Consider the following 21,655-nt stretch of genomic DNA (forward strand, 5'->3'; position numbering starts at 1 on the left):
TCCTGTAAAAAATGGCAAACCCTGTTCGACAAGTAAAATATAGGCTATTATTACTTATATACTGGGTAAAAATATGAAAAATAGGCCATGAAAAAGTCATGATTTTTTGTCTGGGAGTTTCGTTAGACACCCTGTTTTTATACTCTTCATCGAACGATTTTTCAAAATGGGATTTCGGCATCTTTGAGTGTCCAAGTGTCCCTAATTTTGATGATGGTTCAAAAAAAATTGAAAATTATGTGTCATTGATTGTTCGAAAATAATTGGAGGTTCTGAGTTAGCATATATTCCCTACCTATTTTTTTGAAGCATTGTTTGTTGAGTTTTCGAAGGACCTGAGTTCGATTATCTGCTTATTTTTCTGGACAGTAGTGTCTAATGTCCCTTCCAAGCCTCTTAGCATCTCTAATTTTGGAAAAGAGGTCGAAAGATTATGACATTATGATGTGACAAGTCAATTTTCGCTAATTTGAGATCGCCATTTTGAAAATAAATTAATTCAACCCCTCATAATAGTCTCATCTTCTTCCCAGTTTTTAACTTTCTCCGATAAAGTGGGCTAACGAGGACTGCGGGATTTAATTTGAGTTTATTATTTTTATTTTAGCTCAAAATTAACATTCAAAATAATTTATTTTAATTTTCCAACATTTTTTAAAATTTTGGTATTTTTTGCTAGGGTATTAAAAGTCTTGCTTTTTTCCATTTTTGTGACAGAAAGGCCCAGTTTTCTTGAAAATTTAGGAAAAAAAGTCTTGCATTGTCCAATTTTTTCCAAACACATTTTTCAATTTTCCATTTAATATATTCGCACGTTTTCTTTCAAAATTTTGAATTTTTTTTCACCTTTTATCGTTGTTTTTCTGAAAATGAAAACATTTTGATTTAAACAAATTTCAGCCATTTTCCTTTTATTTCTGATTGAAACATTTTTCAAAAATTTACTGACTAAATAATTATGTTGCTCTTATATTGTGAAATTGCAAAAAACTTGCTCTTTCTCATTTTTTAAATATATATATCAAACTTTGAAATTTTCCTATTCTTTTTTTTGGAACATTTTTTGTAAAAAAAATAAGTTTTATTATTTTTTTTTTTTGAAAAAAAAAATGATTTGAATCAGTTTTGACCCTCCCCCCTTCCTCCTTCCTCCCGCTCCTACCATTCCTTTGTGCTGAATGTTCTGCTTTTCTCGTTTTTTAATCAAAACTTTGACCCTTCCCTCTCTGCTCACCCCTTTGAAACATTTGAAAATAATTTCCAAACATAAACTCTGTTTTTTTTTCAAAAAAATTGCCAAAAAAAACTGTTTTTTCTCATTATTTTGATTTCCTCATTTTTTTTAGAATTTTTCATTTTCGAAAATGGTTTTTAATTCTTTTTAAAAATGAAAATTGTTTGATTTGGTCATTAATTATATTATCAGTTTTTTCCCTTTTTCGAAAAATCCGGACAATATTTCCGTTGAAAGACCTGTTTTTTTCATTTTTCAATCAAACCTTGTTTCTGATCAATTTTGACCCTTCCCTCTCTAACTTATTCTTTGATTTGATACATTTTAAAAAATTTCCGGATAAAAGCTCTGTTTTTTTTCTAAAATTGCCAAAAAAAAAAAAAACTGTTTTTCTCATTATTTTGATTTCCTCTTTTTTTGGAATTTTTCATTTTCAAACATGGTTTTTAATTCTTTTTAAAAATGAAAATTGTTTGATTTGGTCATTAATTGTCACCTTTTTCCCTTTTCGAAAAATCCAGAAAAAATATTTCCGTTGAAAGACCTGTTTTTTTCATTTTTGAATCAAACTTTGTTTCTGATCAATTTTGACCCTTCCCTCCCTACCTTATTCTTCGATTTGATATATTTGAAAAAATTTCCCGATAGAAATTCTGGTTTCAAGTGAAATTGCAGAAAACATCTTCAATTCCTAATTTCTCAATGAACCTTGAGATTTTACAATCACCTCAAGTTTTTTTTGAAAATGAAAGGATTTTATTTGACCTGTCTTCTTGTTTTGAAATATTTGGAACGTTTTCCTCCCAAGAGTTCTATTTTTTCTAAAATATTCTATGTACTATTCGTTTTCTGTTTTCGATTTTTTTTTGTGTTTTGTATTTTACGATTTTGTTGAAAATAGTAAAATGTTGATTTGTAAAAGTGTTATTTCGAATAAATTTTAACCCCCCATCCTAAATTCTAAAAAAAAATGTGATCTTTGTCTCTTTCACTCAAATTCTCTGAGGCCATGTTGTCTCAGTTTTTCGTATTTGAATTCACCCTCAACAACCAAGATTTCAGGTAGGTATTTGAGTTTATTTCTCAAGATTTGAAAAATTTTGAAAAATCAAAGCTCTCATCAAAATAAAATTAAACAAAAAAAATTAGCACAATTGAATTTTGACCCATCTGAAATAGATTCGACGCAATTTCAAGCCATTTTGAACAGTTCTGGAGCCTCCAGGTAAGCAAAATTCCAGAAATAATTACAATTATTGATACCTACAAAATTTTGCCCAGTTGTACAAAACGTCAGCTTTCTTAGTTAAATGGGCGAAATTTCGTGTACGTACGTTGTATCGTAATTTCCATAACTTTCCTGAAAGCTCCAGATCTGCTCAAAAAAGCTCTAAAATGCTTCTAATCTATCATTAGAAGAAGAAGGGGTAAAAACGAGAAATATTCCTAATTTCATTTCTACTCGTTGCTCAATTTGAGATAAAATTTTGATTTCAATTTTATTTTCAAAAATTCTAAAAAGCTAGAAAAATGAACTTTGGCATCCTTGAAATTTGACAACGAGGTATTTTCGCGTTTTATTTCGATTTTTCTCAGATCGAATACTCATTTTCGTTAGCGGTTTAATTTCTCGAAAGAAATTCATCCAAAAAAAAGCAAAGAAATAATACGAAAAAGAAATCAAGCCGACAACGACGACGTCGACGAACGCGGAGAAACATTAAACAGAAGTTTTCCTCAGTCTTTTGAACGATGACGCTGCGGGGCAAAATGAATGAAAATGGAAAAGGCAAAGGGATGTAAAAGCCGTCCTACAGTATTAATAATACCGTAATAATGCAATTTCGTGTTTTTCGCCACCCATTATACGACGATCAATAAGAATAAGGTTTATTGGGGAATCGAGTGTATAAAATTGGCGGCTCGAGGCGAAAATGATTAAAATTTATTAACCTCGTGAGAAGCAACGTCGGTCGTGCTAAAGGTGTCTCGTTTTTTCCCCCTACTTTCTACTCTCCATCAGTCTGGTAAATAGTGGGGGGGGGGGGGTAAAAAGGAAAACAGGACCAGCAGAGAGTAAAACGTCAGTAATATTTCTAAATTTGCGTGTAAAAAATAAAAGGTGTTTTTCGTCGTATACACGTTGAACGATCGAGTCAATTTGTAATTTTATACCACGGTATTTGGGCTCTTGGTGGCTGGCTTGCCTGATCTGAAAATTGAGGACGAGTCGAAGAGGCTGGGATTATATGTAGAGTAAATGTGTCGCGAACCAGGACATGGCCCGGTGATCTCCCCTTTCGCTGAGTAATCCGATTACGATGCAGTGGACGAATTAAGGAAGCTACAGTTGTATCTAGACCATTTCGACGATATCCCAATGGAATTAAACCGAGTTCAAAGACGCCTTCTTGTACGTTTAACGTTCGCGTTGAATTGATTATACCTACCTATAGCCATCGTACCGTGGTATTGTACGTTGTAGTATTCCCCAAAAGAAGATTTTTTTCCACCCTCGAATACCATAAAAGATGGCAACATTATTCGAACCCAGTACAGTGCATTTGCACCGCATCGACATCATTGTTAATACGAAGTCGAGCTTATCAACTATACAAGAGGGCATAATATAATACACCACAGGGGTAAGATCGGCGGGCCAAAAGCTGCACTCGTCGTCGTGACGGAATTCCTCGCTTGGAAAAGTCGACTCTCCATATAAATGAACAGATTTACGATGACAGCGAGTTAAATAAATTAGCTCGCGATCATTCCGCGTAAAATTACTACTCTAATATTTGACCCGAATTCGCGGTCGTGACTGCCAACCAAAATGTCGCCCAGGCTGCCTCCCTTCCTCCACCCATCCCTCGTCATCCACTCTACAATACATATTATGATTCGAGTTTAACGAACTGAGTAAAAACGATATGATGCGTCGTCGAATTACTACTCCCCCTTTCTTCATCTCATCGTTTCACATTTCGCTTCGTCTTTTCCTGTGTGTGTCGAAATTTGCTCACAGCATAGAAAAAGGATAAACACGGAAATATGCTTTGAAAATATATCGTAGGTCGTAAATATTCCAAAAACAGCAGAACTGAAAAATAAGGTCGAGCGTGATATTATTTCTAGTCTGTAGTTTAACGTATAGGGGGTTTTTTGCTACTGCCCTATAACGTATTCGTATACGCGGCCAAGTCTCGTGGTTCCTTTTTTTTCTTTTTTTTTTTTTTAACCAAAAAATAAGAAGAAATTTATCGTAAAGTCGGGTTATTCTTATCGTTATTTTTCTTTCAGAATTTTTATTTACGAATATAGATTTTTTTTCGCTTAAAAAGACGAGTTCATCTAAGTTTTGATAATTTTACGTTGTTATACGATCAAAAATACGACGAGATTTTTGTGCAAAAAAAAAAGTCAACCTCCCACCCATTACGAAAAATTCTCCAAACCGTGTAATTCGGTCGTAAGTTTTTTTTTCTTTTTTAGGATGTGAAAATGGCAACTTTTATTATGTTTTTTGGGGTATTTTATGTTTTGAAGTTGGCTTCGTCGTCGTGTTCTTTCTTTCCACAGTCTATATATAGTCTGGACTGGAACGTCATTTATCTGCGGGAGCTTCTTCCTTGTACTACATCGTTGTGTTAGCAAAATTGAGAAACACGTCGAACAACAATTGCTTTAGCGATATTATCACACTTCAAAGGATCTTTTGACCGGCAAAAGACCCCAACTTTTTTTATACCCTATCACTCTGGAGATTAAGTAAATGTTACGTTGGTTGCATCGTAGTACGAATTTCATCTCTATGGTCTGGTCGTCTCATCGCACCTAGAAGTACAAAACTGATGCGAGTCGGATATGATTCGATTTTGCCAATATTACGTGATGGTCCAATAAGGTGGGCGTTTTTTTTTCACCCTAAGAGAGATGAAAACATGTTAACGGATTGGGTCGTTTGGTGGTGTTGGCAGTGTTGAAAGCGTGGAAATTGTTTAGATGAGATAGTGTCCTGAGGAGGAGGAGTGAGGGGATGAGATGGGTTTCTTTGAAGATTTTAGATTTTGGAAATGGAAGATGAGAGAATTTCAACGGATGTGGTGTGGAGGAGGTGTTGGTTTTGTGTTATTTTTTGTTGTTGTGTTTTTTTGGTTGGATGAGGGGGAGGGGGGGGGGGGGTTCAAAGTGAAACAGACTGAATGATGATTTGTTGTGATAAGTTTTGGTGTTTTCATTTTTTTCTGCTGGATTACCACATTTTTGATGATTTTGTGATGATCTCAATTTGAATGGATTTTTGGCATACGAATTCCAAAAAGTTACCAAACTTCGTCAAAAAATGTTTTTTTTTTTGGTATGATGAAGCTAGATTATTTTTGTATAATTTACTTAGTCATTAAATTTTCCATTGTTGGATTTTTCTTTGGTACTGTATTTTTCTCTCTGAAATTCAGCGAGTTGTTTTTTTTGCCCAAACCTTGATTTAAAAAAAAAAAACTGAATGCTCAACGTGTTTCTTGAAAAAAAAAAAAAAAAAAATAGCGTTAAAGATTACGAAAAATTAAGAACAGAGAAACCTTTATGAAAAACAAAAAAACCTTCAAGTACCTATAAAATATTTATAATATTCTGTAAGTTATTTAAAGCTGCTATTTTTCAGAAGGTTGAAAAAATTTAGACGAGTTGCGTAGCTTAATATTAATTTTTTTATTCCTTTTTTTTCACTTCAGTAAACAAAGTGGCTTGAAAAAAAAATGGGAAATTAATCATCGAAAATTTCATTTTTGAAAAACACGCTTTTTTCTACAGCGTTGAGACGGCGTATGAATTTTTAAAAACATTTTCTCTCAACCGAGGTTAAATTTTTCAAGAAAAAAAATATTTGTCCACCGAATCGTAAAATTTTTCACTAGGGCTAAATTGATATCTAGTCTTGTTTTTTTTTTGTGGATATTGGTTAGAAAATTACTTTCGATTCCTCTTGAACTCGGTTCAGTTGTGTAATTTCAAGAGATGGAGGGGAAATTTTGTATTGTTTTCATTTTATTTATTTATTTTTTGAGTCTGTTGATTCGATTTTGTTTTCTAAAATTTTATGAGTTAATTTTTTGTTCTTAATGGTAAAATAATTTGGGAATTTTTTGAAAAAAAAAGATGAGAGGTTGTGGAAAAGAGAGGAGAACTTGATTATTACATTATTCATCTTGCCTCTTTGACTTTTTAGTCAAATAAGGTTGAAATCACTTGAAAGAATGTGCCTGAAAAACTTGAAAAAGAATCTTGTAAAATTATTATAATCTTTTAAATTCTATTTGCATAAAATTAAAAAATCATTTTTTCGGATTTTGAGACTGAATTGGAAAATTTAGATGAATTTGATTTCAAAATTTCATCACGATGATAGATTGAAAAATAAAACATAATTTTTTCTTTCATTTCAGGTTGTTTTTATAAAATGTTGCAATGATTATCTAAAAGTTGAGAAAATTTCCAAAAAAAGATTCTAAATTTGAGAAAAAAATTGTGTAAAACGCTGAAAAATCAACGTTTTGCGAACTACAAGATGTTTTTATTCATTGCAAGAAAATTCGTCCAAGTTTTCCAATAGATTCATGCCTTCAAACAGCTAAAAAAATGAATGGGAATTTTTTCGTAAATTTTTTTTATAACTGATAAAAAATCAATGGAAATTTCGTAGAATTTGAAATATTTGAGGAAAAAATTGACGAAAAAATTCGCCATCAATCTTTTTAAAACGTTTGAGGGTTCGACTTGAATGAAACTTTTATGAGGCACCTAATTTTTTTTACTGCGAATAAAAACGTTGATTTTTTCATGTTTTTGAAATTTTTTTGGATGCGTTTTGAAATTCATATCTTGAGAACAAAATAAGATAACGAAATGGGATCAACGATGGCAGATTTGCAACAAGATTTCGGTTTGATGAGTTCCCCTTTTATTGATTATCGGTCAAAAACTTCGAAAAGTCTTCAAAACATGTTTTTTGCGAATGGTCCAATTTTTTCTGACGGGAAATGTGATCTGATGAAGACATCAAATTTGTCCGATTGAAGTTTTTAAAAAACCTCTCTGATTGTCTTTTTTTTTTCAAAATTTGAATTCAAAACTGTTCAAATTGTAGAAAACTTCAAAGAGTTAGAATTTTTCAAACTTGTGCTGATTTTAGAGTGAAAAAATCATGAATTGAACAGAACAAGGCATTGAGTTTTTTCATTTTTTGGAGACGAAATTGGTCGAAATTTGCTGTGAAAGTTTTTGCTCAGGTTTTGTGTTTTCAAGTTATTGTTATTTGGGGGGGGGGGTAGATAAATTGGTTGAAAACCCCCGCAAAATACACTATTTCAGATTTGAATTTTTTTTATTGTGGTTTGAGTGGGGGAAAAATACATTTTGTCTCATTTATTATCACTTATTGAAAAAAAATGGAACTTTTCCTTAATTTATAATGATTTTTTTGATTAATTCTGAAGGAATGGTTCTTATTCACTTCAATTTTGTTGATTTTGTTTTGAATTTTTAGAGCTTTTCTTCACGATTTTTTACGTGCTTAGTTGAGTAATTTTTTGAATTCAAAATTTTCGAGGAAGGTAAACATTTTTTCACATGTCAGTTTTTGTTTCTCGAAGTATTTACAAGTATAATTATTTTTTTTGCTCGTGAAACTGCACAATTTCTGAACGTTCGCCTTAAAAGTGCACCTAATTCTCGAAAATTCAGCGAAATGGTACTAATTTTGATTTAGAGGACAGATTCTTTGTTCCAGTGTGACCACCGACAAGAAAGTGCTGAAATTTTTCACGTTGAGATTTGATTGTAACAAGAAAGTCAACAAATCTGCTCAAAAATCAAGCAATCATCCCTAAAATATTCAAGGATCAAGTTTTGAACTTTTTTAAAAAATTCCAAATGAGTAATTTGAAAATTTTTTTGAGCACTTGCTCTCTTTTATGTGGTCTTTTTGGCGTAGAAACATATTTTTTTATTTCTTAAAAACAATTTTCGAAAAATAAATTTGCATGTCTTCAAAAAAATTTACTAAAATTGATCCAAAAATGTTACATTTTTGTTTCAATCGTTAAAGCAAAATCTTGCTCTCTTTCATTTTGAAAACAAATTAGCAAAGTTTTTTGTAGTGGAAAGTGGGTTACAATTTTGAAAATTTGAGAAGGGAAAATCTGAGTCGAAAAACATTTTGGAGCTACCTTGTTGTTAAAAACACCAAAATTTAGTAGATATTAAAATTTTCTTTGGGAATCTGGAGTTCAAAAATGTGGAACTTTTCTTAAAAATTCTTGATCATTCATCACCATCATGATTGATATTTTTTACGATTGTGATTCAGTTTGGTTATTTTTGAACGTTTCTTCAATGTTTTGTGTTCAATTGCAGCTCACTTGAGTAGAAATTTCAAAACTACCATTTTTGGGAATTGCATATTTCCTTGTTTTTTATTTTTTCCTTCGTTTATGATCCTTTTTCTGGTGTTCTCTTGGAATATTTGCAAATTTTTCCAACATCCAATTTTAAAATATACAGAACACTGCAGCAGCAGATGTTGTTCTTGGAGACGAATTTTTTTTTACTCTACCTCGAAAGAGAAAATTTCACCACTATCGAATTTTTTCCCTCGTATCCTCATTTTAAATTCAATTTCCTTGAAAAAAAAATTCTGCCATTTTTCAACAGGTGTGTCTAATTTTTTCCTCTCACAATTTGTTTTGAACTATCGCAGAGTCATACGACAGTCCTGGTGTGTCTCATAGCACTCCTCTTGAAAATTTCCCCCTATTTTTTATTCGATTTTACATAACTACCTATGAAGTCTGACACCCCGATACATTTCGCAGAACAGTACGCCGGGCTCATAAAGTGAAATTTATTTAAAATTTTGACGATCTCGTTTAACGGGTTGTATTCCATTTTATTGGGTTACATTGGCTCGGTTTATACGACTCATAAAAATTTATTTTAACGCTTACGACGCGGTGTTTTATACAGTAACATGTGTCAACCTGAGATCATGCTCGCACAGTTACCGCGTTTTCCGCCAATAATTGCGATTACCCGGTTGAGAATTTCCCCACAAAGGATATTTATTACGTTAAATTCATTTAAATTCGGTTAACGACGATGACACCGGAGTAAAACACACCACACTATGATAAGATTTTTTTACGATATTAACTTTTTTATGTGTATCGAATTTCGTCGTCGTCGTCTCTCTAGTGCATTTTTTTATCGCAATTTTCCTCCGCAGGTGTGAAATCTATGTCGAGATTAATTTTTCAAAATCTCTCTAGAGGTATTTTTCATACCGATGTCATTTTTTTACCGCCATAGTCGTATGTAGGTGTACATGTATAGTTTATTAAGTCGCCCAGAGAGGTGAGAGAAAAGAATCGATATAGTTTTTCTCCATTAAAGAGGATATTTCTTTCGTCAAAATGAAGTGTCACGACGACGTGAACGAGGTATAAAAAAATCATAAATAATGTTAGGTAGAAATTTATCCCGACGATAGGTTGATTTTTTTGAAACGTCGTCGGTGGCTACCGAGAGACGACACGACGTTGACATGCGAAAGTTTTTTTTTTCAACGCAGAAAAAAATAAACAGGTATACTTACGCGATAACTCGCTGGCAACGATGTGAAAAAAAATTCTCATCGGGGTAAAAAAAATTTCCTCGAATGATGACAAACGTATATACGCGTAACGAAGATTAATTAGTAACTCGAATTGCGATAACGAACAAACCAACGACGACGACGTGTGCTGTCGCAAAACACGACGAATAAATCTGCATAATAATTATTTTTTCTCGCGATTTTTTTATCTTCACCACCGCGAGTATTTTATATTTTCAGGAAAAAAAATCTCAGTTGGAAAAAAATTAAAAACACTCACCGTTGAAAAAAAATAGTAAAAACGCGGAAACACATTGTACTACGACGACGAGTTATTTTCATGGTTAAAGGGTATAGGAAAAATAATACGAGTACGAGTATTTTCGAACACGTCGAATGTAGTAACCCGAACAGCGCACGAAATCACTAATGTCCTAACGCGAACGATGCGGACATAAAACTGCTACGTTTGCAGCCGCTCGAATGTGAAGTTCCTGGAACATTGATCCAGCCTCCTCGTGAGAAACGACGACTCGGATGCTTTTATGTGAAACAACTTCTTAGTGACACTTGCGTGTAAAAATTACTCCCCCTGACGGCTACGTACCCCCGAATATCATCATCACCCCTTACCCCCCTTTTTTTTTGAAAATCGTACTGTCTCGATGATAACCTATGATGAAATATTTATCAATTATTTGTTCACGATTTTACACCCTGGTGGCGAAAAGGTATGAATGGAATTTTTGATTTTTTTTTTTGGTGTTTGAAAATGATGAAAATGTGATGGAAAATGATGTGCATTTACAGGTCTGATGGTGTTTGGGAGATAGGTTCGATGAGGCGATGGTTGAGAGATGGGCTGGTAGAGGGTAGAGGGGTTAAGGAAGCAAAAAGAACGTTTTTTCTTGTTTTTGTTTTTTTTTTTTTTGGAAATGTACTTACTCGTTTGCAGCGAGTAAAGTATGAATGAGTAGAGGTGTCTTTTTTTATTTTCCAGGTATATTTTTTTAAAAGTTACAAAGCAACAAATAATTCGATTTTTCAATCAATTAACTCGTAAGATTTATATTTGAGAGAGAGTAAAGTGTTTCAAATTCTGACGAAATTTACTGGGATGATGGCTTCTACTTTATTGCGAATTTCCGAGTGATCGTATTCAAATTCTCGATTTTCCATAAATAAAAAGTTCAGCTGATCTAAGTATTTAACTGGGTAATTCTCAAAAAAAAGATCAATTTTGATGTGCATAATTTTGAAAAATAAAAATCCTTTTTTTGGAAAATTTCAAGTGGGAATCATTTGTATAGGTGTCCCATGCAGATCCCTTTTCTAGTGTTGGCCTCAATTCAATCCCCCCACTGTGGACCCTGGCCCCCTTAAAACAGCGATAATTAGGATTTGACTCTCATCGATGTTTAATACGTCGATTGATATGTTTTCGAGGTCGTAGAATTCGAATCTGGAGTTATTTTTTATGTAGAGGTGGAGGGTGAGGCGTGGGGAGGGGGAAAATGTCAAATTTTGCTTATATTATCGTGTAATATGTCGATTTATGTTTTTCAGGCCGCAGAGTTCGAATCTGGACTTATTTTTTCGGTAGAGGTAGAGGTGAGGTGTGGGGAGGGAGAAAATGTCAAATTTTGCTTGTATTATCGTGTAATATGTCGACTAGCGCGAGTAAAGTACAGCTGTCTGAAATTTGGCCAAGTCGAAGGACAAATGGGCGCTGGACAAGTCGAAGGACAATCTCAACGTTTTTTCGTTTCTAGCCTTACCTACTGGACATTATTCGATTTTTAACACGTAATAAATGTGTACTTATCATGTAGAATAACTTCCCTTTCTCAATTATCGTTTTTGGCGGGTTCATCAGGGTAAATAAAAAGGCAAGCCGAAGGACACCGATTTTGCGAAATATCATATTTTCAGAGACAAGTACGATCAGAACGAGCCATTGCGTAGGTTTTGAAAATAACATCGCGGGGTAACATTTTTATGAGGACAGTGAACCAGTGCAGCCGCTCGCCAGAAAAAAATGTTAGATTGGGAAGCTACCAAAAATAATTGAAAATTGCTCTATTTGCGCAAAAAGTGTGTGACAGTTTTCAAATGTGAAATGTGAGCTTCCTATGGACTTATTCCAATTGCAATTTGCGCAATAATGGACCTTCGTGTTCTATAATTATGAGAATGTGTCAATTTTCCCCCAAAAAAATGAAGTTCATGACACTTTATAACATTCATTTTCAAAAACATGACGTGTGGCAACCAAGTCGAAGGACATTTGGGGTATAAAATCGAATGTACACCAATGAAAGGAGGGGCTAAAAATCTCAGTACCATAATGTGAAATGTGTGGGGGATGATCCTTGAATGGACCAAAAAAAAAAAAAATTTCATGCTAAAACCTTTGAGAAATTTGCCATGTACACGATTTTTACCTTTTTTTGAGAATTACCCAACTGTCGAAATTTGACTTCTCAAACCGATTAAAACATTCTGAAACTTTCATCAAGTTTTCGTAAAAACGAAGTGAAAATTCCAAAAATGTTCCTTCAAAATCTAATCACTCAAATATGTGTGATTTAAAGTTTTGAAATTTTCACTTGCAAAAAATTTGAAAAAAGTCAAATTTTATGATAATTTATTTTAAAGCTTTTAAAAATCATCGAGTAGATGAACTTAAATTTCCCCGAAGACACCAAAGCGATTTAAATTACAGTCTTCTTTGATTCTTGGGGCTAAAAGTAACTAGATAATAATGAAATTATAGGCTGTTTGTTCTAAGAACTATTTTTTTGGCGAATAATATTTTCAAAATGAGAGGTTCAGCATCGAATGTCCGAGAAATATGTACAATGTTTTAAAGTACTCTTTCCATGTCAATTGTGCTTTTTTTTCAAGAAAAAATTAGCCTCAAAGTAAATTTTTTGGCTACTTGATTGCAAGGTTCAGAGACCATGGAAATTTTGAAACTTTTCAAAAGAGACTACGATTACAGTCAATTCTAGGTAATCGATCTGGAATTTGTATCACCCACATCTCAGCCTCAGAAACAGATTTTTGAGCTTCATCGTGTTGATTTCTCGAATTTTGTCAAACTTTTGAAAGTTGAGGAAATATCTGAAAAGATTTTCAGAATTTTTTTCAAACCAGACAAAGCTGCACATAAATTGAAAAGGCACATAAAAATAAGGGCCAAAGTGTATTTTTCGATTATTGTGAAATTTGGAAATCTAATTTGTGCCTTCCAAAAATTCAATGAATCAAAATTTTACCAAATTGACTTATAAAAACCGAAGAATTTAATATGTATTTTTTAGTTTTGACCTCTGAAAATTTATCGAAAACTGTTTCGAACTGTTTTGACTTTTGAGCAGTTTTGGAGCCTTCAGCAGATTTTTGAAAGACGAAATTTCCACAAAATTTTACCCAATAAAGTTGGAAAAGATAAAATTTACTTTATACCTCAATTTCAACATTTTTAGTCGATCAGAGGTGATTTTAAGATGTTCTGGAGCCTCCAGCAAAATTTTGAAAGTTCCAGATTGTCAAAAAGTAGATGCAATAAAATGTGTCCAAATCAACAGTGGCTTGCATAATACAATTGGCGCTTGTTAGTGAGTCTTTTTACTGATTAAGTACACACAATGTTTTTAAAGTTTGGTTTTTGGAAATTCAAAACTTTGTATTTCTTCAGCGATTTTATAATTGAAATTTTGAAAAAAAATTTCGCTCATTTCTTTAGATACTTTGATGGTCAAGTTTGATCATTATTTTATTTGCCAGGTTCCAATTCCTATTGGTACAAATAGGTAATATTTACACTTCATTTGGTCCCAAAAAATCCTAATTTCCTCTAGGAAAATGCTCTTGGAGCAAAACCTGCCTCAACCTTTCTTACCCATTTCTCAACTCGAATGGTCAAGTTCGATCATTATTTTATTCGTCAGGTTCCAATTCCTGCTTTAAATGCTCCTGGTGCAAAAACCATCGCAACTTTTCTGCTCATACAGTATTAGCACAAATAGCTAATTTTCGCTGCACGTCATTTGACTCTAAAAATCCAAATTTACTCATAGAAAATGCTCCTGGCGCAAAACCCGCCCCAACCTTTTTCTCTTTTCTCATCTCGAATGATCAATTAGTTTGACCATTATTTTGTTCGCCAGGTTCCAATTCCTTCTGTGAATGCTCCTTGCGCAAAAAATTTCACCAATTTTCTACTCATATTGGCACAAATAGCTAAATTGGGGTATCTAACAGGTAGTGTAAGTAGTGAAAAAGTAGTTATTTTGATAATCAGTAGTGAAAATAGTGATTTCTGACTGAAAAGTAGTGAAAATTTGGAAAATATAATTCCAACTTTGCGTACCAACGTCTGGGACTTTTTCCTTTGAACTACTTGGCTTGTGAATTTTCAGAAAATTTCACCCTCGCTTCCCTCAGTCATCATTTTTTCCCCTTTCTGATTACATTAGACGTATGTACTTAAAGAATTAGGTTTTTGACTCAAATTTCAGAAATATCAAAAATAGCCCCAAAAAACCTGATTTTTCTCATGTTTAAAATAAAGTCGTTTCACTTCTCGAATTCCACACTTTCCAAAGTTTCTGCCTCGCTGGGCTCGGATCGATTTTCTTTTTTATTCCAGAATTTACATGAATTACTAAAAAATAATTGTTCCAATTTATGAAATGTCAGAGCTGAAAAAAATAAACTTATCACATCAAAAATGATCTTCAATACCTTTTTTGAATTATTAATATTCGACCATTTTTGCCCTCGCTTTAATCATGCTTATGGTTTCCATTTCTAAAATTATTCGAAAATCACTGTTTCAATTTAGAAAATGTCGAGGACTAGCTAAATCGACTTCTCACATAAAAATAATGCTATTTAAGTTTTTGATTAATGAATTTTCGAAAATTCTTTCCTTCTCTTCACTGAGGCCAATTTTCTTTTCTTGTTCGAAATTGGAATTTTTACAAAAAAATAATTTTCAAATTTGAAACATGCCAGTGCTACCAACAAAATCAATTTCTGATATCAAAAAAAAATTTGTTGAGTTGGGTATTTTTTTTTGAATTTGTATAAATTCTGAAGAGCTTTTTCTCTCGCCTCGTTTGACGTTCTTATTGATTGCTTTGAAATTATTGAAAAATGCTACATCAGTGTTCAAAGGCGACATTCTCTAGAATGACGCCAAACAATTTGATAAAGTTGTAGAAGGGGGGCGGGGCAAGTTGTTTGAAAATGTTTTCTAGAATGGTATAGTGAAAAAGTAATGATTTTCGTCTGGGATTTTTTGTTAGATACCTGTAAATCTTACGTGTCATTTGACCCCAAAAAATCCGAATTTCCTGGAACAAAATGCTCCTGGCGCAAAACCCGCCCCAACATTTTCACCCATTTCACATCTTTTGTATGGTCACGTTTGACCATAATTTCATTAGCCAGGTTCCAATTCCTGCTTTGCATAATTATGCTCCTGGCGCAAAACCCGTCTAAGACTTTTGAATGGTCCATTTTAATCAGTATTTCGTCAAACACATTCCAAATTTTTCTTTGAACATGCACCTTCGTGCAAAAATTGTGACACATATTTCACCCTTATTACCACAAATGGTCTAGAAAAATCCAAATTTTTGCTGTAAGAATGCTCCTGGCGTTAAACACGTCCCAATCTTTTACTCCATTTTTAATTTGGAACAATAAATTTTGATTATATTTGGTTGTCTCCGATTAAACTTTTTTTTTTGTTTTTGTCAATCAGGATTTCTTCTTTGTAAGCAATATCGGTATTTCATGAATTCAGATTTTTTCAAGTTTTTCAAAGTCTGACAAAATGTGAAGAATTCCTTGCCATTTTTTCAAGTTACTCGTATTAAAAATCACCTGCAAGAAATATTGAAAATTGATCAAATTTTTTCCTATTTCTAAAAGCCTGGTACATATTATATGAAGAACTCAACCTAACTTTTTCCCAGTTATTCGTGATTTCTTTATGACATCCTCGGTAATGAAACATTAATCAGGAACCAGACATCAAAAATCGATATATTTTCAGCTAAAAAGGGATACCTTAGAAATGGTTAATGAAGTTAATCGAGTTGATTTTAGTTTTCAATTTTTTCCCCATACTTCGAGGTGGGGGAAATTCTGAACGCAGCAATGAGCGTGGGAGTATACAAGGCAGTCGAATACGACACCCGACGTATTTGCTGGAAATGAGTATAAGGGAAGGCGTGAAAACTAATTCAGTATTACGAGTGTTGTGATTATGTTATTTAATCACCGCAGGGGGATTTTAGTTCCTAATAATGTTACGAATTCGGCGGCTCGACTATACTCGTACATTAGCACGTGGAGTGTGAATGGTTGTAAGGATGTCTAATTATGAAATAGAGTTGGCATTTTACTCGCGAATAAGGGGTGTTTTGCGGTAGACAAAACCAACTTGTACATTTATGACTGGGCTATGTTTATATTTAAGCTTTATGCGTGCCATAAGTTGGTATACTAGCTACTCGTACGTATACATATTACATATACGCGTTATATATGGAATTAGCAACAAACTCCTAGTTCGAAGATCTTTTTTTTTCACAACAACGTGCGAAGAAACGCGTGTGTGCGTTAATACGACCAACACAACAACGCTGTAGGGAGGATTCTCTCTTCTCGCGTTATTAGAAATACCAAAAGGGGTTTTGGTGTGCGATGCAGTTAAGGTTATAAATTTCGTCGAGAGCTTTTCGCTATTTTAAGAGTTTTCAGCGTCGAGCTAATGCCGAGATTTGGCGCTACTGCGACTTACGTACTGTAACTTGAAACGGCTGAACTATAATAAATATCGCCTTGAACTTGGATTTTGGCACGATGAGGAGATGTCTTTTTATTTTTTTTTCAACGCGGTATATCTCGAGTTTGAGAACGCCGGATCAAATCGACTGATGGGTTCAAGGGCGATAGGGCGATATCATTTGAAATTGCGAGGCGGTCGTCATCTCTCAATACCAAGGGGTGCAAATCGTTCGGTTTTCATGTAAATGAACTGTAAATCCGGCGAGATTTGATCTAATTCCAATAACTTCTCGAAATAATATGCCAAAAAACGTCAAATTACTCGTATTAATCCGTCGTCTACGTCACGTCGTCGAAGTATAAAGCTGCAAAAGTGTTCGTTCCCTTGAAATCTTCAACTTTTTTTTCTTCTAGATTATCGGTTGGAGCTATTAGAATGATAATCTTTCGCGGTGGAAAAAAAACAACCCCACGTGCCGAAATGCTGGGTTGTGGGTTTCTATTTTTTTTTTATTTTTTAGGCTTTTGGGGGTGAAGAGGAGATGAGCATCTCGATGAGACGAAATGAAAGGAAGTTGAGAATTCCAAAAGTGAAGTGACAACGAAATTATAAAAAATGAAATTTTTAACGATCTTTCAATAAATTTATTGTTTTTTGAGACTTTTTCGGTAAAATTAGTGATTAATTTTTCACAAGTTTCATTACCTTTTATGCTTCGGTCTCAATCATTAAGGGTACACGACTTGCAGACAATCCTTTTCAAACCCCCTCCCTCTCTCCAATCCTGGAAAGTTTCACTGCCATAAATCATCTTTAATTTTTTAATGATCGATTTGAAAAAATCCGTTTTTCCCGTCCTCGTTTGATTTTCAAGTGATCCAGTTGTTATCAATGCAAAATTACATCAAATGATTTGACATTACAAATCTATCAACAAAAATTAGAGTTGATTCGTTCGTGAACGATTCGTTCAAAAATAATGAATCATTCGAGAATGACTGAATCACTTGAAAACCCAAATCAGATAATGTAGGACAAGACAAAACGAATCATTTTTTGACCTAACAAAGAAAATTGTGAATGATTCGTTCGCGAACGATTTGCTCTCAGATAAAAAATCGTTCGCGAACGAACGAATCATTAAAAATCGATTAGGTAAAGATCACATAAGAAATTCCATAGTTATTTCAATCTCGAATGATTTTTTGATTCTGAATGAATCGTTCGCGAATGAATCCAGTAAGGTAAACTACCAGTTATGAACCGGGGTACCAATTATGGATCTTTTTTTTGCGACGTCCTGGCTAGTTCTCAACTAGTCTGATAGGAGTTCCAACTGCGGCATTGTGTAGCCAACCTAGAAATGCATGATCTTTGGATGTTGGGTGTTATCAGTGTGCTCAGTGTGTTTGTAATCAGAAAGTAAAAATTTTTACTGCAAAAATTTTGTTAAATTTGTACTAGGGTTTTTAATTAATTCCAAAGAGTATATTCGATGAACATTTGGTTTCTATGTGTGAAGCTAAGTACCATGAACTACTTTTTTGCATGTTCGAACTTTTTTGCGGATTTTAGGTTTATGTTAGGCGCTTTTTGGTAGAATGACAATGTTCAAACATGAGATCGCTGTAATATTTTCAAAATTGATGATTATAAGCCAAGTCTTAAGTATTTATGTTGCATCCCGTACAACAATTACCATGCTAATTTCAATGTGAATGTCAACCCATCCACATCTATCACTTTTGGATGCCACATGCTGATTTGAATTTTTGACCCTGTGTCGAGCTAATTGTTGATGTAATTGTCGACTGATGTTGATCTGCATTCGTGTCGACAATTGGCTCGACACAGGATCGAAATTCACATCGGCATGTGGCATCCAAAAGTGACGGATGTGGTTGGATCGACATCCACATCGAAATTTATGTCAACCTCCTGCTTTGTAAAATTATAAAATTTGAGTTGAAAAATTTTTAATTTTTTTCCAAAAATGATTTCCTCTGATGTGGCTATTTTTCTTGCTGAAAACAGTATCGATGCAAAGTCCACTTCTGAAGAAGTACAGATGAAAAGTCTGTATAATCAAAAAGTTGAACAGAAATTCCTTATATCAAAGATGGTGCAATACTTTATGTAAGAGTACTAAACTAATCCATTTTCATGTCAACATGTCGACGTTAATGTTGATGTGAAATTCGACATCAACAAATACATCCACAATATCAAGATAATTTCATCAATGCCCTAAAAAATTTGTTTTCCTCATTGAACAAGATCATATTTTTGAATGTTTACTAAACTTTTAAACACTAAAACAGAAAATTTAATTCTGAAAAATTGATCGACATAGTTGTACATGTAAATTTTGAGCATCAAATTTTACATCTACATGTCAAGATGGCATGTTGAGGTATCAGAAATAATGAGAAAATTTCGAAAATTTTCATTTACGTGGCTTTTGTACGGACAGAAGATTCTTACTTAATAATTAATTGATCACTTTTCCATCATTATGTTGAAAAAAAAACATAGCCGATGTGAATGTCGATGTCAACAATTGTTGTGTGGGATACCACATATATTTTCATGCTCCGGGGAATAAACATTCAAATTGTGAAGTACAGTTTTGGTCCGCAATTGGTTTGATCCGCAATTGGTAGCTAATTTTTTTTCTATGAATTTTTCAGTTTCAAAAGGGTTGTCAGGTACCAATTGCGGACTGGTCCACAACTGGTAGTTTTTCAACTTCAATATTTGTGAACTTTGATGATGAAAATTTTCTAATATGGTTCTCAGGGTACTATAACTGATCTCCGAGTGAAAAAAAATAAACACCAACGTTCATATTTGCATGATCCGTAATTGGTACTTCTTTCAAAACGGCCTTTTTTTAGACCTTATTTCAAATAGGAATTAGGGAAATGAAAATTACTTTTTTTCAAAACTGAACACCTTGATTTTTTTTTAAATATCAAAATTGGGTCATAAATGATGACTTGGCGATTAATTGTAAAAAAGTAGTCCATGACAGTTTTTAAACATGAGATTGAACCGTCGAGTTTTGTTATGTCATCTAATACAATATATCTACCAAATTTGACTTTTCAGTTTTTCATTCGTTCGCGAACGATTTTTTTCTTCCGAGCAAATCGTTTGCGAACGAATCATTCACAATTTTTTGGATATCATCTGATTTAATTTCCAAGCGATTCAGTCGTTCCTGAATATTTGCCATTTTGAGCAAATCGTTCGTGAACGAATCGATTGCAGATTTCAATGATATGACTATAACTATGGAATTTCTCATGTGATCTATGCCTAATTTGATTTTTTCAATGATTCGTTCGTTCGCAAACGATTTTTCTCGTCTGAGCAAATCGTTCGCGAACGAATTCAGTCCAGTAGGTATTTGATGATCGGATTGAAATCATCGAACTTTGTCTTGTAATCTATACCCAATTTTGTTTTTCAAAATTCGAAAAAAAAAACATTTTGAAAAAAACTGTAGCGAAAGCTCAAAGAGAGTGGGAGAGTCCATCGAAATAAGGAGGAACAAACTTTAATTTTTTATTCAAAATCATTTAAAAAATTGCACATTTCGAGATTTTCATTTTTTTTTTTTTTTTGAAAAACATTCGTAAGTAAGTACCTACTTAAAAATACTCTTTTCTTCGCTCGATCGTACCTTTCAGGATTTCGAGAGGGTTTTAATTAAAAAAAAAAAATTTAACCTCCAAAAAATCGACGATTAAAAGATTGACAGATTCCTTCGATTTTGGGCTTATTCATTCTTTTCATCGTTTGAAAATTTTTGATGCTGAAAAGCAAGAACCTTTTTCTACATTCGTTAAATTTTTTTCGCAAAAGGAAATTCTTGAAAAAAAAAATTTAAACCGCTCAAGCAACTTATAAGTAGGTACATACTCAGACATACCTACCTACTTTTTTTTTTTGGTTAGTTTAGGTATGTACTTGTAATACGTGGGCACCACTAAGCTACTACTCGTATTTTTTAGCATTTCCAAATTCGAACGTTTCCACGAGTAAATATTTACGCGAACCTCGAGTAAATAAAATACAAAATACACAGGTAAGCAGGTATTACAATTCTCAAAAAAAAATCCATTTTTCAAAGATTACATACCTTTTCCCCAACATCTAACCCAAGACTTCATCAAAGAGAGGCTGAAGGACCCGAATCTCCGATCGTGTTATTTTAAAACGTGTTGAAAGAAAGACCATCTTCGGTAAATTCGATTTCAGCTCGAGAGATAAAGAAAAAAATTCTAATAAAATGTTCCCGTTGATTCTTTTCGAGTAACTGTAATCCTATCTCAATTTTTTCTTTTACTCGAACTAATCCACCTTGGGAAAAAAATTCAAGTACGTTTCATTTCTAGTGAAATTTCGTCTCGATCACAATAATCTTGGCGGTTTTCTTCATTTAGTACAACGAAAAATTCGGCCTAAGAAGCGATTTAATAAAGTGCTGGTTTTTTTCTTTCTGTCTTGGCAACTCGTCGAGTTGTTCGGCTAAGATAAACACATCGTCGATGAAAATCGTCTAAAGTGGAAAGGAAGCTGATGGCAGTGGCAAGACAACGCGGGGGGCAGAAGCACTTTCTCAAGGATTACATTATCGGCGAGAAAGTGTTGTTCAAGGACACACGAGAGATGAAAATTTTCTATTCAGCACAATACGCGAAAAAATTTCTCGTTCGGTGAAGTTCGAAAGGCATCAGTGAGTGATACTTTTAACTCGATGCGCCTTTTTTGAAGCCCACACACGTTAGGAGCTGTATAGAGAGACCGAGTTAATTAAATATTAGCGGCGTTTTCTTGTACAGATATAGTACAACGGTAAAGTAACATTAATTGAATTGCCATCTGCCGACCTTATAGCCGAGTAGATATCAAAGATGGACTCGTGTAAAATATACGAGTAGGTAGGTGTACG

At 33.5% G+C, this 21,655-nt stretch overlaps 2 protein-coding genes across 2 annotated transcripts in view; one reads left to right on the forward strand and one right to left on the reverse strand.

Moving 5' to 3' along the window:
- The window catches only part of LOC135838794 (leucine-rich repeats and immunoglobulin-like domains protein 3), a 66,918-nt gene extending 56,529 nt beyond the window's left edge, over nucleotides 1-10,389 (reverse strand). The window contains exon 1 of the mRNA XM_065354552.1: nucleotides 9,885-10,389. The gene's annotated coding sequence lies outside the window, so the exon portion shown is untranslated. The remainder of the gene's footprint in view (nucleotides 1-9,884) is intronic.
- Nucleotides 1-21,655, forward strand: part of LOC135838809 (protein timeless homolog) — a 400,385-nt gene that overhangs the window by 289,546 nt on the left and 89,184 nt on the right. The window lies entirely within an intron of this gene.

The sequence above is a fragment of the Planococcus citri genome, chromosome 3 (assembly GCF_950023065.1).
Source record: "Planococcus citri chromosome 3, ihPlaCitr1.1, whole genome shotgun sequence".
Lineage (NCBI taxonomy): Eukaryota > Metazoa > Arthropoda > Insecta > Hemiptera > Pseudococcidae > Planococcus > Planococcus citri.